The sequence below is a fragment of the Dasypus novemcinctus genome, chromosome 12 (assembly GCF_030445035.2).
Source record: "Dasypus novemcinctus isolate mDasNov1 chromosome 12, mDasNov1.1.hap2, whole genome shotgun sequence".
Lineage (NCBI taxonomy): Eukaryota > Metazoa > Chordata > Mammalia > Cingulata > Dasypodidae > Dasypus > Dasypus novemcinctus.
The window spans coordinates 22,762,742-22,777,982 of record NC_080684.1 but is presented as its reverse complement, the minus strand read 5'-3'; the positions used below and the strand labels follow the sequence as shown (position 1 = coordinate 22,777,982).

The following is a 15,241-nucleotide window of genomic DNA, read 5'->3' as shown; positions in this document are numbered from 1 at the left end:
ACAAACTCCATGAAAGAAAGAGCTTTATTAATTGGTTCACTAATACATGCCTAACACTAAAAATAATGCCTGAGACACAATAAGCTTATAATTTTTAAAGTATGTTGCAACTGGAAAAAGACCTTGAATAAAAGGGGGAAATGGTAAGACAAAAGAGTTTACATGGTGAAGAGTCTTCAAAATGAGTCAGGAGGTCATCAGAGAGGTAATGCTTATGCATGTCTCAGCAGGATCTAATAGACTACCAAAGTAGATACTACCCCCAAATAGTAGAGCTCCTGAAGGCTACAGAGACACCCAGGTCCTTTGGTCATGGCAGATAGCTCTGGAGTTTGGAGCCTTGCTAATGGGACCCAATTTGGAGTTTGTGCTCTTGAATGTGACAGAGTTGGACTCAGATGTGACTTCTCTACACATGCCTCTTCTGTCCCTTTTATTGAACCTATAGTTGGCACTGGAGTTGGTAGGTATATGTCCAAGAGACTTGAAACTCTGGACTGTCCATGTGTCAGCTGGGCTCTGAGCCTCAGTGGAGCTGCAACACCTACTCTCCAGTTCATTGGACTCACCCAGGAAGAGTAACAAGGAGGTGAGGCTGGACAACCACCACACCAAGGAGCTGAGAGAGTGTACAACTGCAAGCAAGAGAGCCCCATCCATCAGCCATAAAGGATAGAACTCTATTATCAAGTAGAGGTGGAGTGGGCACCACCATCCCAGAATCCTCAGGACTGAGGAATAAAATATGGACTAGAGTAGACTTACTAGTAAATCTATTCCACTATAGATTTATTGTGATTTTTAGCAAAGGAAGAAATCATATCATTGAAGTGCAGACAGTGGCCACTGGAGTTACTGAAGGCAGGAAGAGGGGAAAAGAGGCATAATATGGGGGCATTTTTAGGACTTGGAATTGTCCTGAATGACATTGAAAAGACAGATACAGGACATTATGTATCCTGCCATAACCTACAGAATGGAGTGGGAGAGAGTGTAATTACAGTGTAGACTATAATCCATGCTTTGTGGAAATGCTCCAAAATGTGTTCATTAATTGCAATGAATATACCACACAAAATGAAAGAAGCTGTTAATTGCTGGAAAAGTGGGAAGTGTGGGAAATGGGGCATATGGGAATCCCCTTTTTTTTTATGTAACATTTTATATAATCCATGTATCTTTTAAAAATAAATAAAAAATATATTTGAAATCATGGAAAGCCATATCGCAAAGCAAGAACTATCTACTTGCTAATTTTTTTAACTCATCTTGCAGCTTCCTTGCCAGTCAGAGTTTGTAAGCAAAATATTTTCAAACTGAAAAAGAACTCACTAAATAGCCCATGTCAGCACTCCATATACATATTGTGAGAAGACAACAAACACATGTATTCTACATAATCACCTTCTTCATTTTAAATCTCTTTTCATTGTCATGATGCCGTATCATATGATGGGCCCCTGATGTAAAAGTGTCAGAATATTTTTAAAATTTTTCATTGCAAAAAAAAAAACATGTTGATGAATGAATAAATGAACAAATGACTAATAATAAACACTGGGTAGTAGCAAATAAATTGTATAAGTTGTACCTCCTTGTATGTGTATGGAAAAATGATTCAAGGTAAACCTAAAAAAAAACCTGTCAGAGACAAATTCATGTAGCACCGTATGTGGTTGGGGGTTGAAACTATTGGAAAGTTATGGGGTAGCTAACAGGTCCAAAGGAAAAGCTTATTCACCAGACCTCAGAAAATCCAAGACAATTCGGAAGATCTAGAACAGGTTTCTAAGTGAAATGAATCATCCCCCACCTATTTTTTTTTTTTTATTTCTTTCCCCAACCACCACCCCCCGCCCCCGCCAGTTGTCTGCTTTCTGTGTCCATTCACTGTGTGTTCTTCTGTGTCTGCTTGTATTCTTGTCAGCAGCACGGGGAAGCTGTATCTCTTTTTGTTGTGTCATCTTGCTACATCAGCTCTCCATGTGTGGGGTGCCACTCCTGGGCAGGCTTCCTTTTTTCGTGCTGGGTGACGCTCCTTACAGGGTGCACTCTTTGCGCATGGGGCTCCCCTATGTGGGGGACACCCCTGTGTGGCACGACACTCCTTGTGTGCATCAGCGCTGTGCATGGGCCACCTCCACACAGGTCAAGGAGGCCCGGGGTTTGAACCCTGGACCTCCCATGTGGTAGGCAGATGCTCTATACGTTGAGTCAAATCTGCTTCCCTCCCTACTATTTTTTGACCTTGGGTAACTACAGTCAAAATGGAAAACCACGTGATTGGTCTTTTGACCACAGAAGAGCAAGGCAACATGCTAGAGGGAGGTGCAGTCATCATCAATGAAAAGTTGAAGGGCTCTTACTAAAGGAAAGGGCATGCATGTTAGGCAAATAAAAACAGCAGATATTCATTACATTTCATAACCTGTCTCCCCAACACACACACACCCACTTCATTGTATATATACAACATTTAAATCCTTTTCATTCATGTAATGTACATCTGAAAACACATTCATCAAGGGAAGGCAGCAAGAAGGTGTCAGTTTAAGTGCACACTCACCATCTCTCTCACAAAAAGTGGCCAAGTGAGTATAAGATCCTGCCCTCGTGAGCTGTTTTGGGAAACCACAGAGTAGTAGGCTTCAGGGCATCAGTCTGGAGAGAGCAGGACAAAGAGATAAAATGATCAAGGTAAAACCCTGAGTTTCTTGCCCTCGAGGCTGAAAACTGCAGGATGGCTAAGTCCGACCCTCAAAGCAAAAAGCTGCTGCAAGTCCCCACTCCCGCCGGCTCAAGCGTGAGAAGGTTCTAGCAAAGGGTAAAACGGGGTTTCCTTTCTGTGGGTTTGATTGTCTGGACCCCCTTTAGCCTTTGAGGAGCATACCAGCCAGCTCAGGGTGACACCAGGAAGAAGGGAGAGGTGAAATTGCTGAGGCAGCCTGATTTACCTAACCACCCAGGGATAGAGAAACTTGGCCTGGGAGATGGCAGAGTCAGTAATTGACCAGACCTGTGCTAAAAACTACCAAAATTTCAACATCCCTAAGGGAGACAGACAGTAGGAAGCACTTAATAAGCTTGCAAGCACCTATTTAGGGTACCCTGGGAGGAGGGGGTAGTCTGGAAAAGGATTGAAAGTCATTTTTCTGCAGTGAGTTCCATCACCAGGGTCCCATTTGAATTTCAAAAGGGAACTCAGTCTGACCAGGAGATGTGAGGGGAGATCTCCTCACACAGGCTATTGCATCCTGTTGCCCTGGGAGAGAAAGCAATAAAAACAGAAAGTGGGCAGGGACAGATTCCTAATCGGCAGGAATCTATCCAACTGCAAAGAGTCAAACCTGCCTGACGGAAAGTGACTGGATAGCTTTCTGAAAAGTTTCCTGACCCATTGAGAAAGTTTAGCTCAGTGGAGGAGATTCTGCCTTGACTATACCAGGTCTCTAGTTTGATTCCCTGCTCCTCTTTAGAGCAGTAATCCACTGGGATATCAAACATCCAGTTGATACTTTAGGGCAGGGAAAACAGACATTATTTTTGTATTAGCTTCCCTTAGGTCTCTTATTTTTCCTAAAAATGTTACTTTTTTTTTTTTATTTAATTTGATTTACTCACTAAAACCCCCATAAAAACCTGCAGAGGGAAGGTTGCAGGGTAATTGATTGATGAACACAGGCAGACAGAAGCTCCACAGGGGTCTAAGAGAGAAGGCTGTTTTTCCTTAGTTTTTGTTTGTCTACTTGCTTGTGGGTTTGTTTATTTTTTTGTTTTCTTTCCTCTTTCTTCCCCCACCCCTTTTTTTTTAATTAGGTGCTGCTAGTTTATTTCTTGTTGCTGTATTTCTTCTTCTTTCATTTCCTCTTTTCTGAGTATCCTGATTTTGTCCTCCAATGTTATCTCTTTTCTTCCTTCATCTTACTATCTTCCCCTTTCTGTTGTGGTTCTTACATTCCACTCTCTTTGTTTAGTTCTCAGTCGTTTTGGTTTTTATTTCTAGCTCGTCTATATTGTTTTCTTTCATTTCTTTTTTCTTTTTGTCTTTTCTCTTCTCTTTCTTGTACTCCTTATCGTTCTGGCCTTTTAATTCATTTCATATATTTTTCTGTATTCAGTTTTCTATTTCATTGTAGGTACTCCACTTTTTTATTCCTATTGCTCTACACTGCTTACATGAGTTAAATACTCTTTGTTCTAGGTCTTACATTGTGCCTCTTCTGACTTACTATTATTATTACTATTATCACTTTTCTTTTCTTACCTCTTTCAATTCCTCTGGCCCTAACCTTTTTCCTTCAAGAAAAAAAGACAACAGCAAGGAAACAGAGTAACAAAAACAAAGTGTCAAAGAGAAAACACACATAAGAACAGCAACTAAATAAAACCTTAGGGTAGAGAGAGAAGTTAATCAACCAAATAAACCCATCAAGATAAAAAGATGACTGGACAGCAACAAAAAATTACAAACCATATCAAGAAGCAAGAAGACATGCCCCAGTCCAATGAACAAACTAAAAACCAGGAAGAGATGAAGAACTTTGAACAACTAATCAAAGCTGTATAAACAAATATCATGGACCAACTTAATGAAGTGAAGGAAGAGATTAAGATATTAAGAAGACTCTGGAGGGAAGCAGATTTGGCTCAACTGATAGAGCACCTGCCTACCACATGGGAGGTCCAGAACATGTGGTGAGCTGGCCCATGCTCAGTGCTGATGCACGCAAGGAGTACCATGCCATGGAGGGGTGTCCACCACAAAGGTGAGCCCCATGTGCAAGGAGTGCACCCCATAAGTAAAGTCATCCTGTGCAAAAAAAGTGCAACCTGCCCAGGAGTGGCACCACACACACAGAGAGCTGACGCAGCAAGATGATGCAACAGAAAGAGACACAGATTTCTGATGCCACTAACAAGAATACAAGTGGAACTCAGCTAAGATGGAGGTGAAGAAGGACAACCACCACACCATGGAGCCTAGAGTGATTACAACTGAAAATGGGAGGATTGCATCCAGCATCCAGGTGGAATCTGAGCCTCCTCTTGACATAAAGGTGCAATGGACACAACCAATCCAGTGTCCACATAGAAGAGGTGGCATTGGATTGGGAAAAGTGGACATAATGGACAAAGGGTATGGGGAAAGGCAGGAAGAGATGAGAGGTGGAGGCATCTTCGGGACATGGAGCTGCCCTGGATGGTGCTTCAGAGGTAATCACCGGACATTGTAAATCCTCACAGGGCCTACATGATGGAATAGAGGAGAGTATGGGCCATGATGTGAACCAATGTATATGAGGTGCAGAGGTGCCCAAAGATGTACTTACCAAATCCAATGGATGTGTCATGATGATGGGAACGAGTGTTGTTGGGGGGGGGGGGAGAGGGGGTGTGGGGGGGTGTGGTTGAATGGGACCTCACATATATATTTTTAATGTAATATTATTACAAATTCAATAAAAAATAAAAAAATTTAAAAAAAAAAAAAAAAAAAAGAATACAAGTGGACACAGAAGAACACACAGTGAATGGACACAGAGAGCAGACAACTGGAGGAGGGGAAGGGGAAAGAAATAAAAATATATCTTAAAAAAAGGCACTGGGAGAACATACTGAAGAAATTGTAAACATACATAAAAATATAACAGAAACAATGGTGATAAATGGCATGATCCAAGAAATCAAACATACAGTGGAAACATATAACAGCAGATTTGAACAGCAGAGGAAAGAATTAGTGATGTGGAAGACAGTACATCTGAAATCAAACAGGTAGTAAAACTGATAGATAAAAAGATAGAAAAAAACAAGCAGGGACTTAGGAATTTGAACAATGGCACAAAATGCACAAACATAAGCATTACAGGCATCTCAGAGGGAGATGAGAAGAGAAGGCGAACAGAAGGAGTGGTGAAGGAAATAATAGCTGAAAACTTCCCAATCCTATTGAGGGAAATGGATGTACATGTCCAGGAACTACAGTGCACCCAAACAGTATAAATCCCAACAGGCCTAGTATAAGACATATACTTGTCAAACTGGCCAATTTTCAACACAAAGAGAAAATACTGAAGGCAGCAAGAGAAAAGAGAACCATCACATACAAGGGAAGCTCAATAAGATTAAATGCTGATTTCTCAACTGAAACCATGGAGGCAAGAAGGCAGTGGTATGACATAGATAAGGTACTAAAAGAAAAAATTTCCAGCCAAGAATTCTCTATCCAGAAAAGTTGGCATTCAAAAATGATGGATGGAGAATTCAAAAAATTCACAGATAAAAAGAAATTTAGAGAGAATGCCAATAAGAAACCTGCCCTTCAAAAAATACTAAAGGAAGTTCTTCAGGTTGAAAGAAAAAAACAGGGGAGAGAGAGTTGGAGGAGAGTATAAGAACAACTAAAAAGACAAAAAAAGAGAAATAAAAGCAACATGTGACATGCATAAACCCAAAGAAAATATGGCTAATGTAAGTAATTCCTTGAGAGTAATAACCCTGAATGTTAATGGATTAAACTCACCAGTCAAGAGACACAGATTGGCAGAATGGATAAGGAAATATGCCCCATCTGTATAATGTCTACAAGAAACCCAACACAGACCCAGGGATTCAAGGAGACTGAAAATGTATGGCTGGAAAGCAATTTACAAGCAAATAATAACTAAAAAAAGGGTAGGAGTTGCCATATTAATATTGGGCAAAATGGACTTTAAATGAAAAACTATTGTAAGGGACAAAGACTGATGCTATATATTAGTAAAAGGGGTAATCTTTCAAGAAGAAAAAACAATCATAAACATTTATGAACCTAACCATGGCACCTCAAAGTACATGAGGCAAACACAGGAAAAACTAAGTGAAGAAATAGATGCCTCTACACTTATACTGGGGGACTTTAATACACCCTTATCACCATTAGACAGAACATCTTGACAGAAGCAAATAAGAAACAATATCTTTGAATAACACATTAGAGGATCTGAACCTAATAATCATATACAAAACACTACACCCAAATACAGCAAGATATACTTTCTTCTTGTGTGCAAATGGATCATTCTCCAAGATAAACCACATGATAGCCAACAGAAAAATTCTCAATGAACTCAGAAAGATTGAAATTATACCAAGTAATTTCTCAGGCCAAAGTGGAATAAAGATGGAAACCAATAAGGGCCAGAGAACCAGAATAGGCACAAAGTTATGGAAGTTAAATGACATACTATTGGGAAGCAGATTTGACTCAACAGATAGAGTATCTGCCTACCACATGGGAGGTCCAGGGTTCAAACCCAGGGCCTCCAAACCCATGTGATGAGCTGGCCCATGCACAGTGCTGATGCATGCAAGGAGTGCCATGCCACACAGAGGTGTCCCCCACGTAGGGGAGACCCAGGTGCAAGGAGTGCACCCCATAAGGAGAGCCACCCATCGCAAAAAAAAAAGTGCAGCCTGCCTGGGATGGGCACCACACACACAGAGAGCTGATGCAGCAAGATGATGCAACAAAAAGAGACACAGATTTCTGGTGCCTCTGACAAGAATATAAGCAGACACAGAAGAAAAATGAAATTGGAGGAATAACACTTGCTGACTTCAAAACATACTACAAAGCTACAGTAGTGAAAACAGCATGGTATTGGCACAAGGAGAGCCACAGTGACCAATGGAACTGAATTGAGAGTTCTAATATAGATCCTCATATATATAGTCATATAATATTTGATAAGGCCACCAAACCCTCTCAACAGGGGGAGAATGGCCTATTCAACAAATGATGCCTATTAAACCAACTCACCTGAGAAAATAATGACTCTTAATTTCTTGAGACAGCACCCATCCCTTGCCAGGAAGCCTAAATATGCTATTGGAGGCCTGTAAAGCACGTCCTACTGTTCCTCTCCCTTAGGTATGCTACAAGGCTGGTTAATTTTCTGACTCCGCCTTCTCCCAGACCAAGTTTCCTATCCCAGACCGTTTAGGTAAATTGGGCTCTCTCACCAGTTTTGCCTCTTCTCTATTCCTAGGCTCTCCTCAAGTCAGCTAATATCTCCTCCAAACTCAATAAAAGGGGGGGACCAGAAAATTGAACCTGCACTCCTTGGCCCTCTGCACCTCCCACTTAATCACTCTCACTTCTGGAGTTAGTCCGCATCTGGAGGGGTAGGGCAAAGCTAGATTTCTGGAGTGCTGGGCTCAGGAAACAGAAGCCTGGGAGAATGTGGACTCGGGGTATTTAGGTCTGTGAAACGTGGGCCACGGAGGTTCAGGGGACACAGGCTTGGGGTTTGCGCATTTGGGAAATAAGGGGCTTGGAAACTCCACCACATGACTGGCTGTTCAAAGTGAACGCCACAGCTCTTAGCCCTAGGGGGGGAAGGGATTTACCTTCCCACAGCTTCCTCATTCAGTGTTAGAAACCCACAGTTGTACCTTGAGCAAACACCAATTCTGCGGCAGTCTCTCCAGATCAATGTCCAGACACCTCCCGTCCTGCAGGTTCCCGAAACAGCCTGTTCTGGTAGGACTCCATCACCACACAGCCAGTCTTTTGTAAGAGAGATGATGATGGTGTACTTACTCAGATGCCATTTTGCCCCACCTCCTATTATTTTTTTAAATATTTTTTTTAATGACAGAAGTTGTAAACTTACAAAACAATCAATATGTCTTTGGCTATTTGGGGCCTCTTTTCTTTCCAAATAAATTTCATAGCTAGTTTGTCTAGTTCATTAAAAAAATGCTGTGTTGATTTTTATTGGAATTGCATTGAATTTGTAGATCAGTTTTGGTAAGATAGACATCTTAATAATATTTAGTCTTCCTATCCATGAGCAGGGAATATTCTTCCATTTATTTAAGTCTTCTTTGATTTCTTTGAACAGTGTTGTGTACTTTTCTGTGGATAAGTTTTGTACATCTTTAGTTAAATTTATTCCTAGGTATTTGATTTGTTTAGTTACTACTGTAAATGGTATTTGTTTCTTGATTCCCTCCTGAGATTGCTCATTATTGGTGTACAGAAATGCTACTGATTTTTGTGCATTAATCTTATAACCTGTGACTGTACCCAACTCATTTATGAGTTCTAGAAGCTTTCTTGTAGACTTTCTCAGGGTTTTCTATGTACAGGATCATGTCATCTGCAAATAATGAAATTTTGACTTCTTCCTTTCCAATTTGGATGCCTTTTATATCTAGTTCTTGCCTCAGTGCTCGAGCAAGTACTTCTAAGACAATGTTAAATAGAAGGGGAGAGGGTGGGCATCCTTGTCTTGTTCCTGACTTTAGAGGGAAGGATTTTAGGATTTCACCATTGTAAATGATGTTGGCTGTGGGTTTTTCATATATACCCTTTATCATGTTCAGGAAATTTCCTTGTATTCTGATCTTTTGCAGTGTTTTTATCAAGGAAGTGCTATATTTTGTTAAATGCTTTTTCTGCATCTATAGGTATAATCATGTGATTTTTTTCCTTCAATCTGTTTATATGGTATATTACATTGATTTTCTTATGTTGAACCATCCTTGCATACCCAGAATGAATCCCACTTGGTCATGGTGTATAATTCATTTAATGTGTCATTGAATACGATTAGCAAGTATTTTGTTAAGGATTTTTGCATCCAGGTTCATTAGAGACATTGGTCTGTAATTTTCCTTTCTTATGGTGTCTTTGTTTGGCTTTGGTACTATGGTAATGTTGGCATCATAGAATGAGTTAGGCAATGTTCATTCTGTTTCAGTTTTTTTGGAAGAGTTTCAACAAGATTGGCATTAGTTCTTTCTGGAATGTTTTGTAGAATTCACCTGTGAAGCCATCTGGCCCAGGGCTCTTCTTAGTTGGGAGGTTTTTAATAACTGATTCTATCTCTTTACTTGTGATTGGTTTGTTGAGATCATCAATTTCTTCTTTCATCAATAGAGGCTGCTTATGTGTTTCTAGGAATTTGTCCATTTCCTCTAAATTGTCCTTCTTGTTGGAATATAGTTTTTCAAAGTATCCTCTTATGATATTCTTTATTTCTGTGGAATCAGTGGTGATATCTCCTTTCTCATTTCTTATTTTGTGTATTTGAATCTTCTCTCCTTTTTTCTTTATTAGTATAGCTAAGGATTTGTCAATTTTATTGATCTTCTCAAAGAACCAGCTCTTGGTTTTGTTTATCTTTTCAAGTGCTTTCTTAATTTTCTATTTTATTTAGTTCTGCCCTTATCTTTGTTATTTCCTTCTTTCTTCTTCCTTTGGGTTACTTTGTTGTTGTTTTACTAATTCCTCCAAGTGTGCAGTCAGTTCTTCAATTTCAGCTCTTCTTTAATCATGTATGAATTCATGGCTATAAATTTCCCTCTCAGTATTGCTTTTGCTGCATCCCATGAGTTTTGGTATGTTGTGTTATCATTTTCATTAGTTTCAAGGTAGTTATTAATTTCTTTTGAGATTTCCTCCTTGATCCACTGTTTTCCTAATAGTGTGCTGTTTAATTTCCATATCTTGTTGCAAAATCTGAGCCTCTGGCCCTTGCAGATTTCCAGCTTCACTCCACTGTGGTCAGAGAAATTATTTTGTATGATTTTGATCTTTCTGAATTCATTGAGACTTTCTTTGTGGCCTAGCATATGGTCTATCTTGGAGAATGATCCATGTGCACTTGAGAAAAATGTATATCCTGCTGTATTTAAGTGTAATAATCTGTATATGCCTATTAGATCCAGCTCCTCTAATATACTGTTCAAAGTTTTTGTTTCTTTATTGATTCTCCTTTGAGATGTTCTGCCCAAAGTTGATAGTGGTGTATTAAAGTCCCCCACTCTAATTGTAGCAGCATCTATTCTTTCACTTATTTTTCTAGTGTTTGCCTCACATATTTAGAGGTGTCCTTGTTAGGAGCATAAATGTTTATGATTGTTCATTCTTCTTGAAAGATTATCCCTTTCACTAATATGTAGTGTCCATCTTTGTCTCTCACAATTGTTTTGCATTTAAAATCTATTTTGTCTGATATTAATATAGCTACTCCTGCCTTTTTTTGTTATTTTTTGTCTGTAAGATTGCTTTCCAGCCATTCATCTTCAATCTCCTTGAATCCCTGGGTCTAAGAGGAGTTTCTTGTAGACAACATATAGATGGGTCATATTTCCTTATCCAATCTTCCAGTCTGAATCTTTTGACAAGTGAATTTAATCCATTGACATTTAGTGTTATTACTTTCAAGGAATTACTTATATTAGCTGTATTTTCTTTGGATTTGTGTTTGTCTTATGTCATTTGATTTTTTCCCTCTTTTTGTAGTTTTAGTTGTTCTTACACTCTCCTCCAACTCTGTCTCTCCTGTTTGTTTCTTTCCTCCTGCAGAATTCCCTTTAGTATTTCTTGAAGGGCAGGTTTCTTGTTGGCATACTTTCTTAGTTTCTGTTTATCTGTGAATATTTTGAACTCTCCATCATTTTTGAATGCTAGTTTTGCTGGAGAGAGTATTCTTGGTTGGAAATTATTTTCTTTTAGTACCTTGACTATGTCATACCACTGCCTTCTTTCCTCCATGGTTTCAGATGTTAGATCAGCACTTAATCTTATGGAGCCTCCCTTGTATGTGATGGTTCTCTTTTCTCTTGCTGCTTTTAGTATTTTCTCTTTGTCTTCTGCATTGGATAATTTGACAAGTATATGTTTTGGGGTAGGCCTTTTGGGATTTATGCTGTTTAGGGTTCTTTGTGCTTCCTGGACATGTACATCCATCTCCCTCAATAGGTTTGGGAAGTTTTCAGCCATTATTTCCTCCAACATCCCTTCTGTCCCCTTTCTCTTCTCTTCTTCTGGGATGCCTATAATGCATATATTTGTGCATTTTGCCTTGTCATTCAGGTCCCTAAGTCCCTGCTGGATTTTTTCTATCTTTTTATCAATTAATTCTACTATCTGTTTGATTTCAGATGTACTGTCTTCCACATCACTAATTCTTTCCTCTGCCTCTTCAAATCTGCTGTTATTTCCTGAGCGTGTATTTTTTTTATTGACTTTGTAATAATATTACATCAAAAATATATATGTGAGGTCCCATTCAACCCCACTCCCCCACCCCCCCTCTCCCCCCCAAAACACTCGTTCCCATCATCATGACACATCCATTGGATTTGGTAAGTACATCTTTGGGCACCTCTGCACCTCATAGTCAGTGGTCCACATCATGGCCCATACTCTCCTCCATTCCATCCAGTGGGCCCTGTGAGGATTTACAATGTCCGGTGATTGCCTCTGAAGCACCATCCAGGGCAGCTCCATGTCCCAAAGACACCTCCACCTCTCATCTCTTCCTGCCTTTCCCCATACCCATCGTCCACCATGTCCACTTTTCTCAATCCAATACCACCTCTTCTATGTGGACATTGGATTGGTTGTGTCCATTGCACCTCTATGTCAAGAGGAGGCTCAAATTCCACATGGATGCTGGATGCAATCCTCCCATTTTCAGTTGTAATCACTCTAGGCTCCATGGTGTGGTGATTGTCCTTCTTCAACTCCATCTTAGCTGAGTGTGGTAAGTCCAATAAATCAGATTGTAGGTGCTGGAGTCTGTTGAGGCTCAGGACCTGGCTATCACATTGTCAGTCCAGAGATTCAAATCCCCTAAATATATCTTAAATCCCAACGTTAACTGCACCTCCAGCACATTAGCATGAAAGTCTTATGAAGGGAGATCCCATCTGAGTCCAGATTCATCACACATAAACACCATTTCCAATGAGGGGCCATCTGCCCTGGTAGTTAACCCCATCGGCCATGGCCATAACTGTCATGGGTCTCTTTAGCCTTCAAAGGAACCAATATCTGGGGGTTGTATCTGCTTAATCTGTCTCTCTGACTCTGCTCAGTTGTGCATGAGGGCAATCCTTCTGCCAGCCTCCAGACTCTTTTTTAGAAACTCGTAGCCATATAAACTCATTTCTCCTTTCCATTTCCCCCTTACTTTAGGTCAAACAGCATTTTAAAGTCATGTTATTTTATGTAGACATGGATATTCTGCTGATCCGCATTGAACCTTCCATATAAGGTCCTTTTCCAGTTGCATCATCAGTTAGTATTTGATAGTGGTCCCTCGTTGCCAGGGAGGCTCGTCCCCGGGTGTCATGTCCCACGCTGGAGGGAAGGCATTGCATTTACATGCTGAGTTTGGCTTCGAGACTGGCCACATTTGAGTAACATGAAGGCTGACAGGAGGAAATTCCCAGGCACAATGTTGCTCTAGGCCTTGTTCTTATTTTAGGTTTATCAGCTGAGCGTGTATTTTTGATATCTTGGATTGTACTATTGATCCCATCATCTCTGTGATCTTTTTGTGCATGATCACAATTTCTTCTTATGCTGTCCAAGTGTTTTCTTAATATGCTTAATCTCTTCCTTCACTTCATTACATAGGGGAGCCACACACACAAGGAGTACATCCCATAAGGAGAGCCACCCAGCACAAAAGAAAGTGCAGCCTGCTGAGGAATGGTGCCACACACACGGAGACCTGACACAGCAAGATGATGCAACAAAAAGAAACACAGATTCCCATTGCACTGACAACAACAGAAGTGGGCAAAGAAGAACACACAGCAAAATGTACACAGAGAATAGATAACTGGTGGGGGAGGGGAAGGGGAGAGAAATAAATCTTTAAAAAAATAAACTGACTATGGGGAGGAATATGCTATGAATTAAAAGGTCAGTGTGGTCAGGAGAGAGGGGAAAAGAAATGAGAGGACAATAGCATAAAGAGTGAATAAATGATAGAAAACAGATTAGAGGTATTAGAGAGAAAATGTCAGAAATATTGGGGGCTAAACAGAGAGAGGTGGAATGTAAGAGGAACAATAAATAAGGGAGAATGATGTAAAGGAAAGGGGATAGTGCTGGTAGCCAAAATCAGTACACCCAGAAAAGAGAAAATTGAGGATGAGGAAGCACAGCAAATAAGAAATGTTGGCTGCAGCACTAATATAAAAAAAAAAGAAAAAAGGGGGGAAGGAGAAAGAAAAAGAGAAAAAGAAAAAAGCAGAGAGGGGGGAGAAAAAAGAAAAAGAAAAAAAAGTGCAGTGGGGGAATAAAGAGGAAGAAACAACAAGAAAGCAAACCAACAAAAAAGACCCGACAAGGTCTCAGGCAAAGAATTCTCTCTGCAATTGAATAAACTGCTTAGGAATCTGACCTTCCACCTTTCTCCCTTCCTCACTTCCTTCTCTCCCAAGGCAGCAGGAAGGCTACATGAGGGCTCCTGTAGGAAATTCAAATGGACTCTATTAAACCAACTCACCTGAGAAAATAATGACTCTTAATTTCTTGAGACAGCACCCATCCCTTGCCAGGAAGCCTAAATATGCTATTGGAGGCCTGTAAAGCACGTCCTACTGTTCCTCTCCCTTAGGTATGCTACAAGGCTGGTTAATTTTCTGACTCCGCCTTCTCCCAGACCAAGTTTCCTATCCCAGACCGTTTAGGTAAATTGGGCTCTCTCACCAGTTTTGCCTCTTCTCTATTCCTAGGTTCTTCCCAAGTCAGCTAATATCTCCTCAAACTCAATAAAAGGGGGGACCAGAAAATTGAACCTGCACTCCTTGGGCCCTCTGCACCTCCCAATTAACCGCTCCCACTTCTGGAGTTAGTCCGCATCTGGAGGGGTAGGGCAAAGCTAGATTTCTGGAGTGCTGGGCTCAGGAAACAGAAGCCTGGGAGAATGTGGACTTGGGGTATTTAGGTCTGTGAAACGTGGGCCGCGGGGGTTCAGGGGGCACAGGCTTGGGGTTTGCGCATTTGGGAAATAAAGGGCTTGGAAACTCCACCACATGACTGGCCGTTCTCAGTGAACGCCACAGCTCTTAGCCCTAGGGGGGGAAGGGATTTACCTTCCCGTGGCTTCCTCATTCAGTGTTAGAAACCCACAGTTGTACCTTGAGCAAACACCAATTCTGCTGCAGTCTCTCCAGATCAATGTCCAGACACCTCCCGTCCTGCAGGTTCCCGAAACAGCCTGTTCTGGTAGGACTCCGTCACCACACAGCCAGTCTTTTGTAAGAGAGATGATGATGGTGTACTTACTCAGATGCCATCTTGCCCCGCCTCCTATTATTTTTTTTAAATATATTTTTTTAATGACAGAAGTTGTAAACTTACAGAACAATCATGCACATGTGCAGAATTCCCAAACCACACCCCTCCATCAACAAACCACAATGTGGTGTGACATTTGCTACAGGT

General features: G+C 40.7%; 1 long non-coding RNA gene across 3 annotated transcripts in view; it reads right to left on the bottom strand.

The window, feature by feature from the left end:
• The window catches only part of LOC131280569 (uncharacterized), a 79,627-nt gene that overhangs the window by 29,291 nt on the left and 35,095 nt on the right, over positions 1-15,241 (bottom strand). The window contains exons 3-5 of one of the 3 annotated variants that reach the window (XR_009188204.2): positions 14,935-15,049; positions 8,437-8,551; positions 2,567-2,661 (exon numbers count right to left, since the gene is read on the bottom strand). This is a non-coding gene — a long non-coding RNA (uncharacterized lncRNA). The remainder of the gene's footprint in view (positions 1-2,566; positions 2,662-8,436; positions 8,552-14,934; positions 15,050-15,241) is intronic. The other 2 variants (XR_009188206.2, XR_009188205.2) reach the window with 2 other exon arrangements.